This window comes from Macrosteles quadrilineatus, unplaced genomic scaffold (genome assembly GCF_028750875.1).
Source record: "Macrosteles quadrilineatus isolate MER2022 unplaced genomic scaffold, UCM_ALF_1.0 Scaffold_1__1_contigs__length_201487025, whole genome shotgun sequence".
NCBI classification, from domain to species: domain Eukaryota; kingdom Metazoa; phylum Arthropoda; class Insecta; order Hemiptera; family Cicadellidae; genus Macrosteles; species Macrosteles quadrilineatus.
The window spans coordinates 171,165,249-171,185,348 of NW_026542594.1; the positions used below are offsets into that span (position 1 = coordinate 171,165,249).

Genomic DNA, 20,100 nt, shown 5'->3' on the forward strand with positions numbered 1-20,100 from the left:
GTAAAAGTTTAAGAAGTTTAACCATGAAAAGCCATTATATAACTCTTATCTACTTAGGCAAAGCCAGTAAATAGGGAATTATTTATGCCTTCAGCAGATGGGGACATCAATTGACCAAAAAATAGATATAAAATAGATTCCTTTGTAAGGTTTTGCATGATTAAACTTCTAAGATTCTTACCAGGGGTGGCAAGGAGGGATAAATGGGCTTCGGCCCTAAATTATTTCAAAACTCATATCGTAAGATATATTTGATAAAATTCAAAATTTTTTTGGAGTTTTGAAAACAGTTTTTGATTAGTAATTCACACCTTAAGCTTGTGTTTTGGCCCTACCACAGTACGGTAATATTATGTGGTAGAAACAAGAGGCCCTCCCCCTGAACATGGCCGAGGGAGCGCTTGTGGGTAGAGAGAAGAGGTAGATGAAAATAATTGTGTCTGGACCTCCTCTCCCTACCACGGGTGTCCTTTATCCAAAGTATCCCTTAAACCTTATTCCAACCCACTGACATGATTTCCTTACTTTTCTTCTCTTCATCCTGCTAGCTTCCATAAAGGCATCGCCAGAGCTGTATTCGACTACCTAAGTAAGTATCTTATCTACTCTACCAAATAGAAACAATAATACAGTAGAGTCCCACAAACTCGGCACTCGATAACCCGGCAGTCTGGATAACTCGACCATCACCTGGCTCAGAAATTTAGTAATATTTTGAGTCCGAGTTAAACATGGACTCAAGCCAGCTCAAGTAAAATCATTCACAACTCGTACCAAGGATATTTTGTTAAGGATATTTTTGTTATCTGATGACTTAATACTGACTTGTAATATAAAAAAGGAGGTTAAAGAGCTTAAAAATTATATTGTCCTTATTTTTAAGCCTAGTTCCTGATAACCTGGCATTTCACAAACTCAGCATCCTTCCAGTCCACATTACGCCGAGTTTGCGGGATTCTACTGTAATACAACCTTAGTATAAGTAGATGGCAGAGATCTCAACTCATAGAATATTTAAAGTATCCAAGCCATTTTACTACAGGTTTAATGGAAAAAAATGGATGTCAGCAAATAAGATTTTAGGTCAAGCTATTCCATATTTAAAATTAAGAAAAAGAACTGCCAACTATTAAACTGTGCCTTTAGGATTTGGAAATTTTCCCTCAAGAGCTTGGAATTTTTGAAGTGACAAATGTTGATTTTAACCAATTCCATTAAAGCTGCATCACACAACACAGGTAAATAGAAGTAAGTTTTCGTCAAGATAGGATTACTTTAAATAGTTCGTTGATCCTGTTTCAGATCTCTCCGATTGTAGCGGGTGAACTTTCCTGAGAAAATCTCACAGCAAGTAATTCAACTACTTCCAAGTATGAACTTCCCGCTTCAAGAAGATGTTAACATCAGCTGTCTTTTTTATCATTTGCAGGTATTTTTTTATATTTCTCATAACTAAATGTTTAAATTGATAAGAATACGATACTCAATGGATTTACGTTACGACGTACATGCTACGTAACTACACAGCGCTCCCAGTGGCGTGTGCCATAACCTATGGTAACCGCAGCTTGGCTGACAGTTTATATTTAATTATTTTAGTCTATGAAGATACACAATGGATTTACAGATCAGCGTTACTAAACAGTAAAGATGCAAAAGTATGTTAATAAACCGATGTATAATTTGGAAAAATAAACTAACTAATAAAATAGATCTCATTATAGATTTAAATGACCTAACTGAGTACTGGCGTTTGTCCAGAATAATCAGTGAATTCTATATATATCGAAGATAAATTAAATTCTAGACATTGTTGACTTTACAAGAAACATATATATTTCATCATAATAATTGTGTTAATCCTTTAATCCTTTTAACCCCTTGATGTGCCTTGTTGCAGGAATATCACCATGGTGTGCTGCTGTCTGCCAATCGTACCAAAAGCGTAGCATGGGATTTAACTCAGCTGTAAATTCTGCCCCACGTCAGGCTCCTTGAACAGTTTCGTACCTTAAGGTAATTATCTTACAAATGATTTACTATTTAAATCAAAGAAATTAATAGTTGTTAAAAACATAGCCACTTTAAAAGGTCTCTTAATCTTTTTAAGTTTCTTGCTATATTGAGCTGATCTGTTTCCCATATGAGGTTCAAGAAGAATCTTGTCAGTGGTAAAGCAAAATTCCAAACTACATATAAATACTCAGGGCAGTATTTCCCTAACAGGGGACACGGGAGTTGCGGGGACCTTGGCCTAGATGGGGCCCATCTATTTTTTTTTATAAATTAATTTCACTGATTTAATCTGTTTTTCTGCGATTGAGAGAGACGTTGATAATCAATAATGTCCACATGGTCGCGGGAAAAAGATAAGAATTTCGCCTCATTTGCTGAAGACGATGATGATCTGCATATGACCATGGGAGATGATTACCATTTTGTCGCAATCGCGGGAGGCAATTAATATGTCCACACGTGTCCATAGGACCGTAGGCGACGATATAATGATTTCTACACGGCGACGATGGGTGATCAGAACTTGACCTCCCCGGCTATCGTGCAAGACGATAGTAATGTCCACACAACTGCGGGAAAAAGATCTGAATTTTGCCTCATATTTGGTAGACAATGATAATCTCCCCAAGACGGCGGGATTTTTTCATATATTGCCATGATAATGGAAGACAATGTCTACACGGCCGTGGAAAATAGTGAGAATTTTGCCTACACGACTGCGAGGATTATCAGAAGATTACCACAATCGCATGCAAATACAATCACTATTTTTTTTATTTACAATTTTTTGCCGCCCCCCAAAAAAGTGAATTGCTTCGCACCTAATATCGGCCCTGCACATTCCAATTACTAAGCCAATGGATCTTATGAGCGCTTGCTCACTGTACTACAGTATAACAACCATATCATTCTGTCGTGGTGCATTTGTCCACTGAAACTGTGATCCGCGACTCTCGCCCGACTGTCGTGCTTGCAAGGGCGTACATGATTAAATGGGCGTTCACCCACACCACAATTGTTTGTCGGATGTCGTGCGTTCTCCCCAGTAGTCCTAGTTCTCGTTGCACCTTCTCTCTGTGCACTTTGCATACTGCGTTTGTTTTTTGAAGTGAATAGTGACAGTTGTGAGTGACAATGGCATCAAATGAATTATCGTGTGGATCGAAAATAGCAACTTAAGTGATAATTGACAATGATGTTTTGATTGAATTAGTGGAAGCAAACCCAGTACTGTGGGATAAAACTTTAAACTATTATAAGGACAGAAATTAAACGAAAGAAATGTGGAAACTAGTTTGCTCTGCTCTGAGAGAGGATTTTGAACAATTGGAGGGTAAAGGAAAAAAACATTTTTTAGTTATTATTTGTTATTATTAGGTTTTTTTAATAAATTGATTAATTGGGTGAATCCAGTACTTCCGCTCAATCCTACGCTGCCTAATTCTGCACCACATTGCAACAACACGTAACAGATTCATTGTTTTACTATTTTTGATACAGAACCACTGTTAATATATTGCACAACACACACTCACTCGTCCACAGTTACCGAGCAACTGATCATTTACCCGATAAAAACACAAGAAAAAAACAGTAAACATGCAATTGTACGTAAATAAACCGATGTATAAATTGGAAAAATAAACTAACAATTCAATAAGATCAAATGATAGATATTCTAGACTTGGTTGATTTCACAAGAAACGTATATAATTAATTGTAATTGTGTTAATCCGTTTAAACCTTTAAACCCCTTGATGTTCCTTGTTGCAGGAATATCACAGTGGTGTGCTGGTGTCTGCCAATCAAAAACGTAACATGAGATTTAACGCAGCTGGATCCTGCCCCACGTCAGGCTACTCGAACACTTTTGTCCCTTGAGGTAACTATCATACACTTGATTTACTATCTGAAACAAAGAAATAACTAGTTGTTAAATCCATAGACACTTTATAAGGTATCTTAAGGTAAATTACATAAATACTCAGGGCCGTATTTCCCTAACGGCAGACACGGCGGTTTCCAGGGCCTCGTCCAAGGAAGGGGCCTCACTGTGGGCCCCGAATATGTATTTTTAAAATAAATTTATTTCACAGATTTAATCTATTTTGCTGCCATTGCAGGAGATGTTGATAAAATCTGCACGACAGCAAACAATCTTCCCTATTTCGCCAATTATGTAGGAGACGTCACCTAATTCATCCGCTATCACAGGAGTATGTCCATGATTTTATCGTGACCCCGCAAACTAGGAAGATCATCACGATTTCGTCATGATCAAAGGAGATGCAGATGATGTCTCTGCCCTTGCGCAAGATATTAACCATTTCTCCTCGGTCATAGAAGTGGTTTAGGATTTTGCCGCGATAGGAGGAGTTGAAGATGATGTTTCCCCACTCGCAAAAGATGTTAACATCTCCATAGGAGATATTCATTATTTCGATGTGATCGCAGAAGACGAAGATAATGTCTCCAGGATTGCGCAAGATGTTCACTGTGTTTAAGAAGACATTAGACATTGATTATTTTGCTGCGATCACAGAAGACGAAGATGGTGTATGCACGATTTCGGGAGTATTGTACAAAGTCTAAATATCACAACATTGTGTAAAATATCCGCGATCGCGCATCATGTTCACTTTTTTTCCGTGAACGTAGAGATCTTCACGATTCCTCCGTGACCACGGCGGATGTCCAAGATTTTACTGTGACCGAGAAGACGCTTGCAATTTGGTTGTGATTACACATTTTGCATAAACTTATTCCAAATTTTTCCAAAACTACCTACGGTGCCTAATTTTTATCCGATGCCTGAAGGTCCAAACTTTTTATTCAACCCAAAAGAAATTAAAATGTCTGGCTCCGACCTAAGCCCCTAATATTATTATTTACAAATTAATAGACTCTAATAACTAGACTACTATGTCTTATTACCGATAGGATTGTTGGAAACAAAAGGAAAATTCATCGAGTTGAATTACCTTGTGTATTTTTAAACTCTTCAGCTCCAATATTCAAAGAGTCAGAATATAGAGGGGCTTCATAAATTCCAAATACGGCCCTGTAAATACTATATCCTGTTGGAACATATTGATAGAACATTTAATAAGGACAGTTTTGGAATCAAACCCTCCTCTATGGATTGGCGATAGCTGTTGGCAGCTGAGTCCAAACAAATCTAAACATGGAACATGGTGGAAGCGTCAATTATATTTTACTATGTTTTTAATACTATAACAAGGCTATTCAAACCATAACTGTGGGACCCCCAAAAAGTTTAGAATCATTAAACACAGGTAATTTAAAATAAGTGGCGGTCTAGTTAGGATTCATTTTAACATTTCTTTGAAACTGTTTTAGATCTTTCCGACTGAAGTGGGTGTCAACTTTGGGGAGAAGATCGTCATAGAATGAATTACAACTTTAAGCCAGACTTGAACTCACAAAATTTGCTCACTTGGACTTCGCTATTTGCAGGTTTTGAGTTTCTGTCATACCAAAGGTAGGAATATTCCTTTTGTGTGCATTATGTGTTCTGCCATCATTTATCGGATTGAGTCTTCGCTTTACTGAAGAAATCCCCTTCGTTTAGTTTTAGGTTAGTACAAAGAGGTTTGGGATGGTTAGAGTTATCACAGATAACTAAATTCATTTTATTTATAATTTTTATTAGATCAGGTATTTTTAGGTTTTTTTTATCATACAGTGTTAGGTGAAATTTTACTTTATCTTGTCATAAATTAATTAGCCATTGGCTTTTAGAACGGATTAGGGATTTTCAGGTTTATTTATTAGATCGGTTTAGGTGAAATTTTACTATATTTTTTTCATGAATAGGTTAGCCACAGGCTTTTAGAACAGATTGAAAATGTTTAGGTTTTTTTTAAGTATATAGTTTTAGGTCAAGTTTAACTATATTATCTCATGAATAGATTAGCCATAGGCTTTAGGACAGAATAGGGATTTTCAGGTTCTTTTTATCAGATAGAGAGTTAGGAAGATAATTAAGATATTATTACAGTAGCTCACAAAGGCTTTATAGCTATGATAGGTTAGTGCTAGGCCATCCTCTACGAGACATCTTCGAGAGCAGATCTTCATATTCAAGACGCTTAATTATTTGTTTGTTTTTTGTGTGTGTACTTGGATTTATTTCCATGTCCAGTTTCAAATCATCTGATATTGTTGCACGAACATAGTGATGAACCTTGATTTGACGCGATTTCAGATATGAGTCATAAAGTTGGATAGTTATTTGAGTTGATTGTTAATATTAGTTAAAAGAACAAGAAGAAGAAAAAGAGCATGAAAATCACGAATAAAAATACAGTGGTAAGTTGTGTAGTTTTACGTAAATTCCAATTTGATATTGTTGCACGAACATAGTGATGAACGTTGATTTGACGCGATTTCAGATATGATTCATAAAGTTGGATAGTTTGAGTTGACTGTTAATATTAGTTAAAAGAACCAGAAGAAGAAGAAGAGCATGAAAATCACGAATAAAAATACAGTGGTAAGTTGTGTAGTTTTTTATTAATTCCAATTTTATTGATTCCTCAAATGTTGCATACTGTACATATATATTTATTAGGTATTAGATATTGTTTTCCTTTAACTAGGTGTTATTAATACGCCTTCTTTAAGTTAGGGAATAATTGTAGGATATACATATATTTTGTGTATTAAGTTATTTATTAAGTCATTTTTCAGTAGCCTGGTAAAAGTTTAAGAAGTTTAACCATGAAAAGCCGTAATATAACTCTTATCTACTTAGGCAAAGCCAGTAAGTAGGGAATTATTTAGACCTTAAGCGGATGGGGACATCAATTGACCAAAAAATAGATTCCTAAGGGATGTTTTGCATGATTAAACTTCTAAGATTCTTACCAGGGGTGGCATGGAGGGATAAATGGGCTTCGGCCCTCAAATTATTTCAAAACTCATATCGTGCAATATATTTAATAAAATTCAAAATTTTTTTGGGAGTTTTGAAAACAGTTTTTGATTAGTAATTTACACCTTAAGCTTGTGTTACGGCCCTACCACAGTACGGTAATATTATGTGGTAGAAACAGGAGGCCCTCCACCTGAACATGGCCGAGGGAGCGCTTGTGGGTAGAGCGAAGAGGTAGATAAAAATAATTGTGTCTGGACCTCCTCTCCCTACCACGGGTGTCCTTTATCCAAAGTATCCCTTAAACCTTATTCCAACCCACTGACATGATTTCCTTACTTTTCTTCTCTTCATCCTGCTAGCTTCCAAAAAGGCATCGCCAGAGCTGTATTAGACTACCTAAGTAAGTATCTTATCTACTCTACCAAATAGAAACAATAATACAACTTAAAATGGTTAACAATACCTGCATATAGTAATCCTTTGTTGCTGATTTAGGCAACTAGTTTCGGTTCTTGTTTTGAACCATCTTCAGGCCTCAAGGTGTCAAGTGATCACTTCATTCGAAGGTCGTTAACAGAGTTCAATAAATAAAACATATACAAAACACGATACACGGAACGGACACACATTACAAAAAACACGAAAAACACGAAGGGACATTGACAAACGATCGTGACCGGGCTGAGGTAATGTCTAGACTGCTACAGCTAGACATTACCTCAGCCCGGTCACGATCGTTTGTCAATGTCCCTTCGTGTTTTTCGTGTTTTTTGTAATGTGTGTCCGTTCCGTGTATCGTGTTTTGTATATGTTTTATTTATTGAACTCTGTTAACGACCTTCGAATGAAGTGATCACTTGACACCTTGAGGCCTGAAGATGGTTCAAAACAAGAACCGAAACTAGTTGCCTAAATCACCAACAAAGGATTACTATATGCAGGTATTGTAAACCATTTTAAGTATAATACAGTAATCCGGAGGCTAAACAACTATTTTTTTAAATAATACAACTTTAGTATAAGTAGATGGCAGAGATCTCAACTCATAGAATATTTCAAGTATCCAAGCCAGTTTACAATACAATGGAAACTTACATGGGAATGTGTTTACTGTACAATGGAAAAAATGGATGTCAGCAAATAAGATTTTAGGTCAAGCTATTCCATATTTAAAATTAAGAAAAAGAACTGCCAACTATTAAACTGTCCCTTTAGGATTTGGAATTTTTCCCTCAAGAGCTTGGAATTTTTGAAGTGACAAATGTTGATTTTAACCAATTCCACTAAAGCTGCATCACACAACACAGGTAAATAGAAGTATGTTTTGGTCCAGATAGGATTACTTTTAATAGTTCGTTGATCCTGTTTCAGATCTCTCCGATTGTAGCGGGTGAACTTTCCTGAGAAAATCTCACAGCAAGTAATTCAACTACTTCCAAGTATGAACTTCCCGCTTCGAGAAGATGTTAATATCAGCGGTCTTTTTTATCATTTGCAGGTAATTTTTTACATGTCTTATAACTATATGTTTAAATTGATAAGAATATGATACTCAATGGATTTACGTTACGACGTACATGCTACGTAACTACACAGCGCTCCCAGGGGTGTGTGCCATAACCTAAGGTAACCGCAGCTCGGCTGACAGTTTATTGAGCGGAGCGAGCGAAGCGAGCGAAGCTCTTATACGTCGACTTTTATGCATTTCGTAATACGCAAACTCCTCCTAGACGGCTGAATCAATGGTTTTCAAATTTTAAATGGTGATAAAGACCATATCGGTGAGTGCCAACATCTATATGGCGTTAAAAATAACTCTCAGGAATCCGCCCCACTGGGTCTCAAAGTTTCAATGTAGTCCTTATGGAAGCAGTATTTGACACATAAACAAAGACATATGATCAGCTGTTGACTTTAAAATGCAGTAGATAAATAAATAGCTGATAGCATTATTCCTCAGATATTAGAACATAAACGGTGGTTTGGATCATAAAATAATCAAATGACGACAATAACTTGAGGTCCATGACGTAGGAAGTGGTGAAGGAAGTAGTAAAGGTGAGCAGTCTGGAGTGTGCAAACCGTTTATGACATTTAGATTTAGGTATCTGCATTCCAAAATTTATAAGGGAAGGGAGGAAAACGGGTCCACGACGTAGGAAGTGTTAAAGGAAGTACTAAGGGTGAACAGTCTGGAGTGTGGAAACTATTTATGTCGATTAGATTTAGGTATCTGCATTCCTAAAATTCTATGGGAAGGGAGGAAAACGGATCCGCGACGTAGAAAGTGGTGAAGGAAGTACTAAAGTGAGCAGTCTGGAGTGTGCAAACTGTTTATGAGGGTTAGATTTAGGTATCTGCATTCCAAAAATTATAAGGGAAGGGAGGAAAACGGGTCCGCGACGTAGGAAGTGTTAAAGGAAGTACTAAAGGTGAACAGTCTGGAGTGTGGAAACTGTTTATGACGATTAGATTTAGGTATCTGCATTCCTAAAATTCTATGGGAAGGGAGGAAAACGGATCCGCGACGTAGAAAGTGGTGAAGGAAGTACTAAAGTGAGCAGTCTGGAGTGTGCAAACTGTTTATGACAATTAGATTTAGGTATCTGCATACCAAAAATTATAAGGGAAGGGAGGAAAACGGGTCCGCGACGTAGGAAGTGATGAAGGAAGTAGTCAAGGCAAGCTGTCCGGGTTGTGGGAACTGCTTAAGCCCATTATATTAAGGTATTTGCAATCCTATGATGCTATGGGAAGGGAGGGAAACATGTCCGTCACGTAGGAAGTGGTGAAGGAAGTAGTAAAGGCCAGCAGTCAGGAGTGTGGGAACTGTTTATGACGATTAGATGAAGATATCTGCAATCATAAAATGCTATGGGAAGGGAGGATAACGGGTCCGCGACGTGGGAAGTGATGAAGGAAGTAGTCAAGGCAAGCTGTCCGGAGTGTAGGAACTGTTTATGACAATAAGATTAAGGTATCTGCAATCATAAAATTCTATGGAAAGGGAGGGAAACAGTTCCATGGCGTAGGAAGTGGCGAAGGAAGTAGTAAAGGCGAGTAGTCCGGAGTGTTGGAACTGTTTATGACGATTAGATTGAGCTATCTGCATTCCTAAAATTCTATGGGAAGGGAGGAAAACAGGTCTGTCACGTAGGAAGTGGTGAAGGAAGTAGTAAAGGCGAGCGGTCCGGAGTGTGGGCACTGTTTATGACGATTAGATGAAGTTATCTGCAATCATAAAAGCTATGGGAAGGGAGGATAACGGGTCCGCGACGTAGGAAGTGATGAAGGAAGCAGTCAAGGCAAGCTGTCCGGAGTGTGGGAACTGTTTATGACAATTAGATTAAGGTTTCTGCAATCATAAAATGCTACGGGAAGGGAGGAAAACGGATCCGCGACGTAGGAAGTGATGAAAGAAGTAGTAAAGGCGAGCAGTCCGAGGGTTGGAACTGTTTATGACGATTAGATTAAGGATTAAGGTATCTGCAATCATAAAATGCTATGGGAAGGGAGGAAAAGGGGTCCGCGACGTAGGCAGTGATGAAGGAAGTAGCCAAGGCAAGCTGTCCGGAGTGTGAGAACTGCTTATGACCATTATATTAAGGTAGTTGCAATCCTATGATGCTATGGTAAGGGAGGGAAACATGTCCGTCACGTAGGAAGTGGTGAAGAGAGTAGTAAAGGCGAGCAGTCCGGAGCATGGAAACTGTTTATGACGATTAGATTAAGATATCTGCAATCATAAAATGCTATGGGAAGGGAGGATAGCGGGTCCGCGACGTAGGAAGTGATGAATGAATTAGTCAAGACAAGCTGTCCAGGCCCACTTTTATAAACGGGCAGACTGGGCATATGCCCAGGGGCGCCGGAGGTTTGGGGGCGCTCACAGGGTGCCCCTCAACCATCGCCTGCCCGCACTAGGAAAAAAGGGGGGTACTGCTTTGGGTTTGCCCAGGGCTCCACTGACCCTTAACGCGGCCCTGAAGCTGTCCGGAGTGTGGGAACTGTTTATGACGATTAGATTAAGGTATATGTAATCATAAAATGCTACGGGAAGGGAGGGAAACAGGTCCGTTGCGTAGGAAGTGGCGATGGAATCAGTAAAGGCGAGCAGTCCGGAGTGTGGGAACTGTTTATGACGATAAGATTAAGGTATTTGCAATCCTATGATGCTCTGGGAAGGGAGGGAAACATGTCTGTCACGTAGGAAGGGGTGAAGGAAGTAGTCAAGGCGGGCTGTCCAGAGTGTGGGAACTGTTTATGACGATAAGATTAAGGTATCTGCAATCTTAAAATGCTATGGAAAGGGTTAGGAAAAGGTCCGTGGCGTAGGAAGTGGCGAAGGAAGTAGTAAAGGTGAGCAGTCCGGAGTGTGGGAACTGTTTATGACGATTAGATTAAGGTATCTGCAATCATAAAATGCTGTGGGAAGGGAGGAAAACAGGTCCACGATGTAGGAAGTGGTGAAGGAAGTAGTAAAGGCGAGCAGTCCGGAGTGTGGGAGCTGTTTATGACGATTAGATGAAGATATCCGCAATCCTAAAATGCTATGGGAACGGAGGATAACGGGTTTGCGACGTAGGAAGTGATGAAGGAAGTAGTCAAGGCAAGCTGACCGGAGTGTGGGAACTGCTTATGACCATTATATTAAGGTATTTGCAATCCTATGATGCTCTGGGAAGGGAGGGAAACATGTCTGTCACGTAGGAAGTGGTGAAGGAAGTAGTCAAGGCGGGCTGTCCAGAGTGTGGGAATTGTTTATGACGATAAGATTAAGGTATCTGCAATCTTAAAATGCTATGGAAAGGGTTAGGAAAAGGTCCGTGGCGTAGGAAGTGGCGAAGGAAGTAGTAAAGGTGAGCAGTCCGGAGTGTGGGAACTGTTTATGACGATTAGATTAAGGTATCTGCAATCATAAAATGCTGTGGGAAGGGAGGAAAACAGGTCCACGATGTAGGAAGTGGTGAAGGAAGTAGTGAAGGCGAGCAGTCCGGAGTGTGGGAGCTGTTTATGACGATTAGATGAAGATATCCACAATCCTAAAATGCTATGGGAACGGAGGATAACGGGTCCGCGACGTAGGAAGTGATGAAGGAAGTAGTAAAGGCAAATTGTCCGGAGTACAGGAACTGTTTATGACAATTAGATTAAGGTGTCTGCAATAATAAAATGCTATGGGAAGGAAGAGAAAAGGTCCGAGACGTATGAAGTGGTGAAGGAATTTTTAAGGTGAGCAAAGTGGAGTGTGGGAACTGGAAACCGTTTGTAGCAGTTAAATTAATGTATCTGCAATGCTGAAATGCTATGAGAAGGGATGGAAGCATCCCCACGACATAGAAAATGGTGAAAGAAGTGTTAAAGGCTAGCAGTGCAGAGTGTGGGGAATGTTTGTGGCAATTAGATTAATGTATCTAAAATACTAAATTGCTATGGAAAGTGATGAAAACAGGTCCACGATGTAGAAAAGGCTTAGAAAGTAGTTAAGTATGAGCATAGTGTGAAAACCGTCTGTGGCAGTTAGATTGATGTATCTTTAATCCAAAAATGCTATGAGAAGGGAAGGAAACAAGTCTATGACGTAGAAATGGTGAAGGAAGTAGTAAGGCTGGCAGCGCAGAGTGTGGGAACTGTCTTTGGCAATTACATTAATATATCTGCAATCCTAAAATGTTATGGGAAGAGAGGGAAATAGGTCCACGACGTAGGGGGTGGTGAAGGAAGTAGTAAAGGTGAGCGTGTTGAGTGTGGGAATGGATTAATGTATCTGCAAAGCTAAAACGCTATGGGAAGAGACTGTAAACTGTAGGTTAAAATAATTTCGAAGCACGAATCGATACATATTTCGATACATGCAATCGTTTATAATAGAAATTTACAACTGAGTTGCCAACAGCTGATTTTTACTCCATAGAGGATAAAAACTATTTTTACTCCATAGAGGATAAAAACTTTTTTACTTCCTAAAGACTAAAATTGCTACTTTAGACCCTCAACGCATGCATTAAAAACGACTGGTATTACTGCAGTATGACCAAAACAATATAATATAAACCCTTGACGACTCCGCTCAATTTTGTGGATGCTTCTGCGAACGCCACCTAGTATTTAATTATTTTAGTCTATGAAGATACACAATGGATTTACAGATCAGCGTTACTAAACAGTAAACATGCAATAGGATGTTAATAAACCGATGTATAATTTGGAAAAATAAACTAACAAATAAAATAGATCTCATGATAGATTTAAATTACCTAAGTACTGGCGTTTGTCCAGAATAATCAGTAAATTCTATATATATCGAAGATATGATAAATTAGATTCTAGACTTTGTTGATTTTACAAGAAACGTATATATTTAATCATAATTGTGTTAATCCTTTAATCCTTTTAACCCCTTGATGTGCCTTGTTGCAGGAATATCACCGTGGTGTGCTGCTGTCTGCCAATCGTACCAAAAGCGTAGCATGGAATTTAACTCAGCTGTAAATTCTGCCCCACGTCGGCCACGTCAGGCTCCTTGAACAGTTTCGTCCCTTATTAAGGTAATTATCTTACAAATGATTTACTATTTAAAACAAAGAAATTAATAGTTGTTAAATACATAGACACTTTAAAAGGTCTCTTAATTTTTTTTAAGGTTCTTGCTATATTGAGCTGATCTGTTTCCCAAATGAGGTTCAAGAAGAATATCTTGTCTGTGGTAAAGCAAAATTCCAAACTACATAAATACTCAGGGCTGTATTTCCCTAACAGCGGACACAGCAGTTGCGGGGGCCTAGGCCTAGGAGGGGGCCCATCTATTTTTTTTTTTTTTTATAAATTAATTTCACTGATTTAATCTGTTTTGCCGCAATTGAGAGAGACGTTGATAATCGGATAATGGAAGACGATAATAATGTCTACATAGCCAAGGAAAATAGTCAGAATTCACTACAATCACTATTTTTTTCATTTAAAATTTTTTTTTGCCCCCCAAAAAAGCCAATTGCCTTGCACCTAATATCGGCCCTGCGCATTCCGGTTAGTAAACCAATCCTATCCTATCTAACAACCACATCATTCTTTTGTGGTGCATTTGTCCACTGAAACTGTGATCCGCGACTCTCACCCGACTGTCGTGCTTGCAAGGGCGTACATGATTAAATGGGTGCTCACCCACACCACAATTGTTTTGTCAGATGTCGTGCGTTCTCCCTATTAGTCCTAGTTCTCGTTGCACCTTCTCTCTGTGCACTTTGCATACTGCGTTTGTTTTTTGAAGTGAATAGTGACAGTTGTGAGTGACAATGGCTTCAAATATGAATTATCGGGTAGATCGAAAATAGCAACTGAAGTGATAATTGACAATGATGTTTTGATTGAATTAGTGGAAGCAAACCCAGTACTGTGGGATAAAACTTTAAACTATTATAAGGACAGAAATTAAATGAAAGAAGCGTGGAAACTAGTTTGCTCTGCTCTGAGAGAGGTTTTTGAACAATTGGAGGGTAAAGAAAAAAAACATTTATTAGTTATTATTTATTATTATTAGGTTTTTTAATCAATTAATAACTTGATTAATTGGGTTGAATCCAGTACTTCCTCTCAATCCTACGCTGCCTAATTCTGCACCACATTGCAACCACAGGTAACAGATTCATTGTTTTACTATTTTTGATACAGGACCACTCTTAATATATTGCACAACACACACTCACTCGTCCACAGCTACCGAGCAACTGGTCATTTACCCGATAAAAATACAGTAAAAAACAGTAAACATGCAATTGTACGTAAATAAACCGATGTATAAATTGGAAAAATAAACTAACAATTCAATAAGATCAAATGATAGATATTCTAGACTTGGTTGATTTCACAAGAAACGTATATAATTAATTGTAATTGTGTTAATCCTTTTAAACCTTTAAACCCCTTGATGTTCCTTGTTGCAGGAATATCACAGTGGTGTGCTGGTGTCTGCCAATCAAAAACGTAGCATGAGATTTAACGCAGCTGGATCCTGCCCCACGTCAGGCTACTCGAACACTTTTGTCCCTTGAGGTAACTATCATACACTTGATTTACTATTTGAAACAAAGAAATAAATAGTTGTCAAATACATAGACACTTTAAAAGGTGTCTTAAGCTTTTTTTAGTTCTTATCATATTGAGCTGATTTCTTTCCAGTATGAGGTTCAAGAACAATCTTCTTGTTACAAGTAGAATTGAAAATATATTTCTAACAGTGCATTTAGAGTGGAGTCAATATTTTAGTGGCCCCAGTTACCAAGCTTTTGTGTTTTAAAAAAATACACAAATACCAGCTGCTTTGAAACAAAACAGCTGTTAGATTAGAACCCTATTTGTGGTGCCACTTCAATGGCTGTGGCCTGGAGTTAAAGGGGGCATGAATGTAAAAGAATATAAAAAAAATTCAAAAAGGTAAAAGGTTTAAATTACCTGTATCCGTCACGTTTGTAGTTAATTAACTACAGCCGTTTCGTGTTGTAAAAACATATCTTCAGTTCAAACGTACATTGATTTATTCCATGGTCGTCATAAGGTTTAAAGTTCACAGAAATAACACATACACGTACACAAAACACTAAACATAAATTGGCCAATACAAAACGTACGAAAACGCCTATGACCTACCTTCTACCGGCACCGTACGTGTCCGATGTCTATTACGTGTTTTTCGTATTTTTTGTTTTGGCCAATTTATGTTTAATGTTTTGTGTATGTGTATGTTATTTTTGTGAACTTTAAACCTTACGACGACCATTCCATGGAATAAATCAATGTACATTTGACCTGAAGATGTGTTTTTACAACACAAAACGGCTGTAGTCAATTAACTACAAACCAGGATCACTTGACGGATACAGGTAATTTAAACCTTTTATTGTAATATTCTTTTATCCAGAGGCTATAGGCTACCATAAAAATGAAAAGAATATTCATTGAAAGAGACTATAATTAATTAGGTCCCAGGTCCTAATATCAGAGTAGTATGTATTATATAGTATGTATTATGAGCGACTTATCAGTATTCAAAGTATCAGGTAGTATGTCCCTGATACTAGTGATGATGTTGTCTTTCTTCTGTTAAGATGGAGGGAGAGTACTAGATGCCGACATGGACCTGCTCTGTGTCGCCGTCACAGGAACAGTACAAGCTGTGCAGACCGACTCGCCACTCTGAACGACTTTGGAAAACGAAGAATTGGCACATGCTCTGTATATTTCTAATCTTTTTTTGTATTAAACTCCGTTTACAAAATTTTGGTGGTTATGGGGGTTCTTTAAATTTAATTACCTATTAACAATTCATTAGACTTGACTTGATGAAAAAGTATATTTTTAACTGAGATAAAATTACAATGAATGAACATTAAAAGTAAAAAAGTGTATTTTATTTATTCATGCAACAAAAGATTATAAACAAAATACATTTCATAGAAAGCTTCAAACGCCTCAGTAGGCTTGTTTGCTTGTTTCACTCATATCTTTTTACAGGTTTCACTAGTCTTTCAAACTTTGTTCCAATTTCTTCATTAGGATGACTAGATCGTGAAGCAGGATGATTATTGTTATTATTATTACAACAGAAACAAATAGCTGGACAGATGTCAATAAGCTCAACCGCTTAATCAGCTGTAACATACATTTAGAGAAAAGTGGTAGGGAAACCCAGAAAAACTTCCCCTTAAACCGCCTGCATTTTGTAAACGGACTATTCTGATGTGATTATTGTTTTTATTGAATTAATGTTTGGTACTGTGTTGTCCATTTATGTAATTGTATAAAAAATATGCTATACTCTAACATCGTTTGCACAGAGTGTTCCGTTTTTTTGTTTGTAACAATATTTTGGTGCTAGACTTAGTTAAATAGAATCGGAAAAATTCCCAGATGTATGGCTGGAATGGAGGAGCTACGAAAAGGTTAATACAGCGCTGTGCCTCACTAACTCCCAATACACTTTCCTAACTTACCTGAAATAACAAGACTGGATCGTAGTCTCCTCTATTCCCAGTTAAAGCTCTGAGAGGTAAAATATAAACAATAAGTAAAATGTTTAGGGAAATAACTGGCGTAAGCCTAGATGAATAGATTGTTTAGAGAATAGCCGGCTCTCTAACCCTGGCTACTGAACCGGAGCACTCCATTATGTTTTTTTATTATTTTTATTTTTATTTTGTGTAAGTTTGTTACACGAGTAGTTTTGGGTTACCCATGTCTTTTATGTAAAATAATCATTTGTACGGTCTCATGTAGCACATATACAATGTATAATACAGTACTCTAGTTTTTTGTGTTATAGTGTATTTATGTATGACTGTTTTTAAGATAATCAAGTTGATACAAAAGGGACTTAGTAGACTAGCCATGCACATGAGTCCGGTGAAAGCTCCTGCGGTGTGTGTGTTCTTCACAGAGGGAACAGATAGCTTTCAAAATATAAACTGATGCGCTCGAACTCACCCATTAAGTATATCTTTTCCGACTGTTGCCAAATTTCCGTTTTCCAATATAGGGGATAAGCTATTACCGTAATATCCGGACCTGGGACAGGTTGACTTATTCGTTTTGATGTTCCCAGAGAACAAAAACACCATACGTTGAAATGCATTCATTCCATTAGGATGATAACCGATAACTTGAGTAACTGTAACCCGATTTTGATCATATTTGATATAAATAAACATTTAGTAAACCTTACGTTTATTCAAATGAGTTTGCGAATCAGCATGCTTAGGCTATGAGGACGGAGTTCTAGGGAGCCGCGGTAAAAATTGGTTTTTCTTTTTCATTCCTAGAACATAAAATGTTTGAATTGTTTTTCAAACATTTTTGTAAAGCTTAGAAACTCAAATGATGATTTAGTAGATTAAAGTGTACTTTATATGGTTCTAGAGAAAAACGGTAAATCTGAAATTTCCATGTTATTTTAAAAATAATAAATAATCTTAAGTAATTTTCTTTTATGGCAAATTGATTTATTTCATACTCGACTTTTAGTGTTTCTCTAAAAACACACTTTACTGTCCTGTAGCAGCAAACCTAAGCACTCACTAAACTTAAGGTTTGATATAGGAAATACATTTTACAAGGTAAACGACATATTTTAAATATCTTTTGCCATCCCAGATTCAAGAACTTGAATTATACGTATTAGATTTACGTTTGTTGTAGTTGCCCGAGTTCTTCTCCGTAAGAGATTTTCATCACCCCATGAATTTCTCCACCTTGTGTTTCATCTTCAGGTGTCTTCTTGAATTCATATTCTATAACTACACTAATTTATATTTACAATAATATTTACACACATGGTCACTAGTACTGCGGTTGGGTCAATCGGACAGCGACGATGTAGACTTGGCGGAATCATCGTGGATGGTCTTTCTTCCTCAGTTTCATTTCTAGACTTAGGGATGTCGGCATTTGGGCCGATCGACGGTTGAGGTTAATTTGACTCTCCTGGTTTATGGTCGGTGATTTGATCTCTGTTGTTGCTGATGGTTTGGTGCTATGTTTCCAGTTTTGTTTGTTTCAATGTCGCTTTTGTATATTAATTTGAAAATTGTAGGACTGGTGTAGTCTTCTTTTTTGTTTAGGAGGGTGTTCGATCCATTTATATTTTGTAGCTTTCTTTTACTTTTGCCATGGGATTTTGAGTCGGTTTTATTCTGAATTGTGAGGGAGTCGGGAATCGTAGAGTTGTTATGATGACTTGTGTCATGCTCTTTAAATAGTTGACCTGTTCTGTTGGTGTAACCTGTGGTATTGGTTGTTAGATGGTGGTTATAGGAAATATTTTTGTGACTCTCCCATCTTTAACTAGCCTGTCTTTTATATAAGGAATTTTGTAATTTGGAATGAGGTTGGTTTTTACTTTATAGGTAGGTGGGTGTCCAACTCTTTGGAATTTTTAGGTTGATTTGTCTATATAGTTGGTGGATACGTACGTATCTTTTGGTTGGGTCATGTACGTCTGGTTGTATCCTTTTTCATTTGGCTGGTTATCGTGTCAAACCTCGAATGGTCTAATGCTGACAATCCCAGTCTAAGAATTGAAACGGAGGAAGAAAGACCTACTGCCATGATGACTACGCCACTTATTCATCGACGTGTTGTCCGATCGACCCCTACCGCTATTGTACTAGTGACCGTTTATGTATCAATATTTTTGTAAATTTAGACAATAGGTTAGTAATAGGGAGATAAATTCAAGAAGACCCCTGAAGACGCCGCACAAGGTGGAGAAATCCATAGGGCGACACAAACATCTTACCTGCAAGAGGTCAGGCAACAACAACAAAGGTAAATGGGACAATTTTTTGTCAAACACCAATCAGGCAAATAAAAATGTTCCTAGTCTGTAGGTTTGCTGCGGCGGGGGATATTTATTCCTCACAATTTCTTAGCGATTTACTGGTAAGTCTACTGGTCCTTGTGGAGTGTAATTCAATTCCTATCTAGATTTGGGGCATATATACGTTTTTCTGTTTTTGCTGTTTTTCTGTTCTGTGTAATGTAGTTATTTTTGTTATTCGTTCACAATATTTAGGCAGTTTTTGGGGAAGAATCCCCTCTACTTGATCCTTACCTTTGAAATAATAGCTTAACAGCTGATTAAGTAACATACTGTACATTAAATACAAAAAAGTAGTGGGGGAACTTCCCCTCAAACCCCTTAATTATTGTGAACGGAGTAGTAATGCAGAGTCAACAATCATGTACACCATGTAGTTATAAGTTTCTTTTCTCTTCGTATCATTCTGTTAACATTTTATGCTACATGACGGTGCTAGGAAAAAGTAAAGTTTGTAAAGTCAGTAAATCTTAATGTGTTATTGTAGTCTTGTAGAATATAAATGTTAAGAAAATTGTTCTTGTTGGTTTATTTTTTGTGGTATTCAAAGGAAAGAGTAAGGGGTGTAAATTCAAAATTTGAAAGGGGTCAGATATTTTGAAAGAGGGCAGAATTTTAATCTGCCAGGGGCATACATCATATACCAACCCTATCCAGAGGTATTATTAATTAACTTCATATAAGTATCCCAAGTAATTTTTAAAACCTTCCAGCCTAAACTTGTATATAAAAAAACTTTTGCAAATATTATGACAGCTAGCCTACTACTGGACGGAATTACACGAGGGTTGTACCAAAAGAAAGGTTATCGGTCCTA

At 37.6% G+C, this 20,100-nt stretch overlaps 2 long non-coding RNA genes across 2 annotated transcripts; both read left to right on the forward strand.

Annotated features, from left to right (window-relative positions):
- Nucleotides 1-362: 362 nt before the first annotated feature.
- Nucleotides 363-2,001, forward strand: LOC128983188 (uncharacterized). The gene is made up of 3 exons (XR_008489814.1): nucleotides 363-589; nucleotides 1,303-1,429; nucleotides 1,901-2,001. It is a non-coding gene; the product is annotated as an uncharacterized LOC128983188 (long non-coding RNA).
- A 5,908-nt stretch (nucleotides 2,002-7,909) lies between these two features.
- LOC128983187 (uncharacterized) lies at nucleotides 7,910-16,102 on the forward strand. The gene is made up of 4 exons (XR_008489813.1): nucleotides 7,910-8,414; nucleotides 13,337-13,464; nucleotides 14,857-14,965; nucleotides 16,018-16,102. It is a non-coding gene; the product is annotated as an uncharacterized LOC128983187 (long non-coding RNA).
- Nucleotides 16,103-20,100: the final 3,998 nt, after the last annotated feature.